This window comes from Eschrichtius robustus, chromosome 11 (assembly GCF_028021215.1).
Source record: "Eschrichtius robustus isolate mEscRob2 chromosome 11, mEscRob2.pri, whole genome shotgun sequence".
Classification (NCBI taxonomy): domain Eukaryota; kingdom Metazoa; phylum Chordata; class Mammalia; order Artiodactyla; family Eschrichtiidae; genus Eschrichtius; species Eschrichtius robustus.
In genome coordinates, this window is record NC_090834.1 from 40,205,809 (window position 1) to 40,213,329 (window position 7,521).

General features: G+C 38.0%; 1 pseudogene; it reads right to left on the minus strand.

The window, feature by feature from the left end:
• Positions 1-266: 266 nt before the first annotated feature.
• LOC137772641 (sodium/potassium-transporting ATPase subunit beta-3 pseudogene) lies at positions 267-1,105 on the minus strand (annotated as a pseudogene).
• Positions 1,106-7,521: the final 6,416 nt, after the last annotated feature.

Genomic DNA, 7,521 nt, shown 5'->3' on the forward strand with positions numbered 1-7,521 from the left:
AATCCTATCTTGTGACTGTACATGGTTCAAAAGGCAGCAGAGGCAACAGGCAGTTACTTTTTTTTTTTTTTTTTCAGGCAGTTACTTTGAAGGACACTGACACTATGATCTGGAAGCACATTATGATGTTACCCCAGTCTCATGTACCACTCCACCTTTCTCCAAGGTGGTCTCATTATTCTGGAATGGCAGAATGGCAGGTCCAGCTGATACCAAGTGAAGACAGACAACACAACGTTTACTCTGTGGAGATATCCTAACTCCTACTATGGACGCATGGTGCTTTTGAATGCAACTCGTCCGAAAAACTTGTCACGATCATCCCGGTATTTTAGGTTGGGTGATCCATCAATCTTGCACTCAACTGTTACTTCGTTTACGTTATTTCTATTACCAAAGATGAGCTGGACGGCAACAAATGGCTGTAGATAGCTCCCATGCAATTTTTTCCCCATAATATGGAAAATATTTTAAATCTATCGTTCCATTAGAAGGATAAGTTGATAGCACTGCTGTGTTTTCACCCTTCGAAATACATTCTATCCTTGGTTCTCCTTGAGACTTTAATCCAATTTTTCTGTTCATTTTCACAAGAATACAAGGGCTTCCTGTGGAGTAGCCAAACCCGGGATCATCCACACCACTGCGTGCTTCAAGTAAGACAAGAGGAAACCGACATGAAGTATAATCTAGACGCTTCTGCTCAAAAAATGCTCCATCGGGACAATCTGTGAGATTCTTCTGTTCTTCTACGACATATGACTTTAGAAATTTCTTACGGTCATTAATGTACCCTCTATAGGACTCTGGATTAGGCACACTGAATGAAAAATCCAACGCCCTCACTGGTTTTGGAAAAACCATAAGTCCTGGGCTAGGAATCTGGTCACGATATCTTGGAACCTTATCGTTCAGAGCCTGAAGCATAGCCCACTTTGTGAATGAAAAGAGTGCAGCCAGGAACCCACAGAAGAACTAGGTAGAAGAGCAAGCTCAAATCCCAGCTCTTGGCGGTGGGCCCCAGGAACTCTCCTGTGGTCGTGTTGTAGATGAAGAGCTTTCACTCGGCCAGGCTCTGGTTGAAGGACTTCTCTTTCTTCGTCATGGTGTGTGTGCGGACGGCGAGGGGAGCGGCGGCGGGGGTGGCAGCTGCGAGGAGCGCAGAGGCGCGCGTCCCGGCTGGAGCAGCGCAGCCCGGAGACCGCGGCGGAAGGCGGGACGGCCAAGGAAACCTCCTCGCTGCGGTGAGCGCTCACGCCGACCGCGCTGCGCCGGGCCGCCGCTTCGGCCGCGGGAGCCTCCCATTTATTCTCTTAATTTCAGAGTGGCTTGTCACTAATCTATTTGATATTCCTTTGCTTATCCATCTCTCCTTTTCAGATTTCTATCTGTTCCTTTAAACTTTATTAACTTTTGCATAAAATATTAGATTTGTATACCTGTAAGGTATTTGCAACCAAAATTGATCTTTTTGTTGACTTGACACCTTTAGGATATATTGAAATGCCACTCTCCCCTTTTAGAGAGGTCTTCAAATTGAGACTATACAAACGTTGTATAATTATAATATGAAAAAAAGCACCTTCTGACTTAAGAGTGTGAATAAAAGGGTTAATCCCCACATCATGTAAGAGAAAGAAGCTTAGAGCATTGAAAAGGGCATGCCAGAGCCTGATTGTATATATTGGCTCAACACATTGTAAATACCTAGAGTTGCCGATCTTGACCTCTATAATTCCTCCCTTTGACCACAAACCCCTATTCTTTCAATTATCTTACTCTCCCACTCTTCTCTTCATTTTTGATGCCCTCTAGTCCTTTAATCCTTCCTTTTAATAATATAAAAACTAACATATTAGTTCACAAAGTGTTGTACATTATTTTATTTAATCTTCTTAACAACCTGTATTATCCCCATTTTAGAGATAAGAAGACTCAGAGATTTAGAAACTCACCCAATATCACATGGCTAGGACTTCTGATATCAAAATAAATGGAGAGAGCAGATGCTTCATTCTCATCTTACATCAACTATATAAACAATAGAAAAAAATACGTATGTATATACTTTTAAAAGAACCAAGTATAGCCATCTTCAAAACAGAAAGGTAAACTTCTGAAGGACCATAAACTACGTGTGAGAAAATTGTGTTCCATATAATGAGGTGGCAAGAGCTGGGAGCAGGAGTCTGGATATAACCAACAAGAGGCCTAGTACAAGGATCCAGGCATATACCGCCACCTTCCAGGCTAGGCCCAAAAGAAAATAATGCTTGTGTTCAGGAAGAAGCAGAGCTTCGGGTAATTAAAAGAATAATGCCCTTGGTACCTGGTAAACTCGGGAGGAGTGGGGAGCATCCGAGTTCAGAAAATGAGCTCTCAAGTTTCACATCTGACAGGATATAATGTCCATTCCTTGTTCTATCAATGGCTCCAACCAAACCTTAGCAGATGTTTCTATACTTCCCATAATATATGCTGTATAAAGCAGAGGTCATACTCTTTCAGGCAATCTCAGCTACAGTGAAGAATGCACAATTAAGAATGACCAAAATGTTGGAAGTGTACCAACTCCATGAAGGACTATGAACTCAGTAAAGGGTAGGAAAAGGTGAGGGATCACAGAGAATTCAAACTATATGTTTCAGATAAGTAAAATTCATACACTCAAATAAGGGAAGACTATTGTATACATGAAAGAATAGGTACTTATGAAAGAGAACCAATTAGAAATTCTGGAACTGAAAAGTGGTAGAACTGGGACTCAGACACAAGTTTCCTGCTTTCAAGATCTATGTTCTCTCTTCTGATATCAGCTACCCCCTAAAATCACACAGAGACATATATACATGCTTATTTGCTTATTTATTTAGCTTCCTCATTACTCTACCTCTATACATAGTCTTGACCTTATGGTCCATGAAAGGAGCCTGTTATTCTCTTGTCTCCACATCTACTCCACTCACCTTGCAAATTTGTCATCTTGTGGCTCTCAACTTTGGTTGCATACTAGTGATTCTCTGCAACATTAAAAAAAAAAATACACTGTAACTACTCTAAACAAATTGCAATCTGATCCTTTCAGAGTAGGACTCATGCATTGATATTTTTTAAAGCTCCATGGATGATTCTATAAGAATAACTGCAATTATATACTTTTGTTTCAGAAAGGGCTAATTATTCACTAAAAATGTGCACCTTCCCCTTCCATTGTAAAAAGTCATAATTAGGAAGCAGCTGCCTAGTTAGGGAGTTATTCCTGAGCGCCCCCGTATCAAGGTAGGGCCAGGTGATGAGTGCTCATCATTAGAATATGAACAGAAATAATGAGTATCATTTCTGATAGAAGGAAGTTAAGAAGCAGTGTATATTCTTCATTCTCTCTTTTCCTATCTACTAACTGGATGTAGAAGACTCTAGGGGGTCTAGCAAGCACAAAATCACAAGGTGGAAGGAGCCTGGGCCCATGAATCACAACTTGAAGAAAATCACGCTTTGACCAAGTTTTATATCATCACAAGATTACTCAGAGAAACACATGTATTATAAGTCTCTAAAATTCTGAGGTTGTTTTCATCAGCTAGAGTTACCCAGATCAACAGAGAAATTGGTATCTTGAAATTGGGTGCTGCTGTGACAAAAATCTCAAATGTGTGGAATTAATTAGTGATCAGGAAGCAGGCATCAGGGAAACAACTAGCAGAGGCTGGTAAGATGGAATAGCGGTAAAAATATTTTTCAAGTATTACCTTCAATAACTTGGAAAGCAGACCAAAAACCTGTAAGCTTGTAACTCTACAGCCATGGTTCTCAACTGGGGATGATTTTGCCCCCTGGAGGATATTTGGCAATGACTGAAGACAGTAAAACATCATGAAAATTTCAGTTATTTTTCAAGACCAACTCAATTGTTATGACTTACTCCTCCTATCAGATTATACTACCTTATGTCACTCATAATCAGAATTAGTCTTGTATATGCACTCCATCAGAATGTGACACAATTCATTCTCCCTTTTTTTTTACATTTGTCTCCTGCTCTCTAAGTCTAATGTAGTCTAATCCATGTATCCCATATATTGCCTAGAATGTCTTACACACAGAAACAATACAATTTGTGTTTGTTGAGTACACATTTGTTGACTGAATATATACTATTCTTCAAAGCATTGATTCTACGGTCCTTGATCTCATAGTCCAGTATTGAGATACACATCAAAAAATCACTTCACAATACAAGTCTTACAGAATCTGAGGTCTTAAAGACACTAGTTTTCACATTATTAAGTGTTCCCAGCGACTGCTACCCTCTGGGCATTCTTTCACCCCCAACTTCTAATTGCATGCGACTAGTTACTGTGTAAACTTGCCAGCTGCTTTAAATAGGGAAAACAGTTAAGAGTACATTTCTAAGGAATGTATTTGGTCTAAAGAGTTTGAATGATAGTCTTTTAAGGAGGTTAACGGTTGGAAAATAAACTCAATTTTAGTACTCGAGTAGCAACAAGGGTACGAAAAACAGAAACCACTATGGCTATCCATAGGAAGAAATGGTCCGAGGCAAGGGCATCAGGAAAGGCTAACTAAGAAAGGAGATAGATAGATATATATATATGAAAAGATAATTATCTACTTTGATATTACAGACCAATATAGATTAGCTTAATTTGGCACTGTTTAAAACTCCTTAGCGCATCTAGTTGGCTCTGACGTTAGGAGGACAGTTTACTATAGATGGAAAGCAAAACAACAATTTAAATTTCCCTTCCAGACTGAAATACTGCTTCTCAATTGAAGATACAAATCTGGACTTCTGAAGACAGGGTGACTGGAGACAGATTTGGGCTCATAAGCATGCAGGTAATGGAAATGGATGAAGTCACTCCGGAGTAGTAAAAACCAAAAAAAGAAAAGCTGAAAATGTAGAGGATATACAGAGTAGAAGCCACTGAAGGAATTAAATAAGCAAACTAAATCATTATGGTTTCCTCACATAATCCATATCACATTATGTTGGCTGTTTTATATGAGTTTACAATTAAACCAGATGGCTTTGTTTTTTCTCAAATACATTATTTTTCCACCTTGATTTCAAGATCTTTAGTACATGAACCACTCTTCCCCGTCTTTATATTTTCCTAAATGCATCACCCCCAGTAGTCAATGAACTTTTGATTCACTGAATTTAAACCTGGCAAGGAATTCCACTCCTTTCACCCATCCACCCCCCAAAAGCCCAAATCTCTCATAGAAGGGAAGTTTCTAAATTCCTGCATCAACCTCTGCAGGTAATCCTACCCTCATAGCATTCTTGGCTACTAGGAGTGTGGGTTTAGAGAAACATTATTCAGTTGATCAAGGCTCATCAATGGGAAAACCTGGTAAGACCAGAGAGAACATGACTCTATGGCTAATTTCTTAATAGAGCAATAGAAAGCCAAACAGCCTTCAGTGGGGCATTGAGGGAAGAGGCATTAGAAACTAAGACTTTATGACTTTGGGGCAGATATAGTACCCAAACAGCTTCTGGTGTCATCCACCAAATGGTCCCAACTACTGATCAAATGCATTCAACTTGGTGCTGACGGCTTAACATTCCAAAGGTGAAAAGGAGAAAAGCAGAGATTACAGGGACCATCTACGAATGAGCAACACATACCAGTAACCTGGGACTAGGATGTTAAAATTCACATCATTACAAAACAAACCTCCCTGTAGGCCACATTTCCTTTTAATTTTCTTCTTCTCATCTAACCACCCCCTCTTTTATTTGAACCTAACGATCATTCTCTTCACCATATCATCTCATTTGGGGGTTTATTTTTTTTTCCCCTTTGATCTGTATGGATCTGAGTGTATACATGCTAATGTACCTTTGGTGGTAGTAGTTTCCAACAACTGTGGGAAGGCAAGACTTTCATGTTGGGACTATACTGTGCCAACTCTTCAATTCTCTTTGAGATTACCTCATGAACTAAAGAGAAAGGTTTGCATGAACTGTTTTCCCAATGGTGGGTTTTAAATTGCTGAAGTGAGAAAGGATCCTCACTGAGCACGGCTAACCAGAAATCAGAAAACAGATGATCCCAATTTCAAATGCTATTAGGCTGTGGATAAACAGGGAAATGGAGAGTAGTGCAAGAGGAAGGCTAACCTCATAAAAGGGTAAAAGGAAAGGAAAACTGCTGCCACAAGTGCACTGAAAAATAGATAAGTAAATTCAGACACCGGTGGCAGGTGGTGGAGGAAGGTGGCAAGGAATAAATGTTGAAGATTGGAAAGGTTAAGAGGTTAGCCTAGGTTGGAGAAAATAAATGTAGGCTTTGGCATCAAATACCTGGGTTTAAATTCTTACCTGCAGTCAAGTGATCTTCAGCAATTAAGAGTATGAGCTGAGCATCAGTATTTCCACCTAATTCATAATTTTAGGGTTACTGATATAAATACACTGCTTAGAACACAACACGGTATTCAGTAATTGGCAGCTTTTATAATTATGTTTAAGGATAGAAGAGTCCAAAACAGAACTTTTAGTCTACCATTGTTGGCAGCTTTCAGAAAAGAGCAAATAGCTACAAAGCAAAGAAAGAAGAGCCAGTCTCTCACAGGATAGAGAAAGAGTCACAAGATTCACACTCAAGGACACAAAACAGTGAACCTTTTACTAGATATTAAAGTTTAAAACCACACAGCTTAACAGTAACGTTAATTTTACCACTAGGTGGCAATGATACAGCTGAATTTCACTGACAAGGTTAATTTTAAAAACAGTGAGCAAATCCAGACAGAAATTCCAAGAAGCTTTTTAGTACAGATTTTCATTTTAGAAAAATGAAAACATTTTTATATACAATTTAATTTATAGCAAAATGTGTAATTATCTGATTCAATATGTATGTTAACTTCTGAGGCAATTCATGCAACAAATACAATTTTTAAACAGTTCTGGTCACAGATAAGTCTTTTTAAAAAACCTAGACATATATCATGAAGAGAACAGAAATTATGGAAAGCTACAAGTATCTTTGAAGCTTTAGAGTTCTAAGAAAGTCATTATAAAATGCAAAGTATTTCAATGAAAAAGTTAAACCTTTCAAAAATGACTGATAGAGAATTCTTTTTTTTTTTTTAAATTAGGGCCAAAATATGAAATAATATGCAGACACTTTGCTTTTAAGTTACAAACGAAATTAATATTCATATAGGTAAAATCTTTTCAATGTCTTGAGTAAACCTACATTGTTAAGCAAGTTTATCAAAATTCTGACAAACGAATTCAGTAATACCTTTTTACAAATGTCAAAATAATAAATGATGAAATTCCTTAGAATCTAGCACTTTCCATAATTATTTCTGCTTTCTTCATAAAACAGATAATTTACAGCTTATTAAAAATAAAAACTTTATTCATTTCTTCTTTTCATATCAAATAAAAGGAGAAGGTATGACGAATTTTTTCAAATTTTAGACATGTAACATTATAAAACCTGTACTATAATTAGATGAATAAATAATAAACCT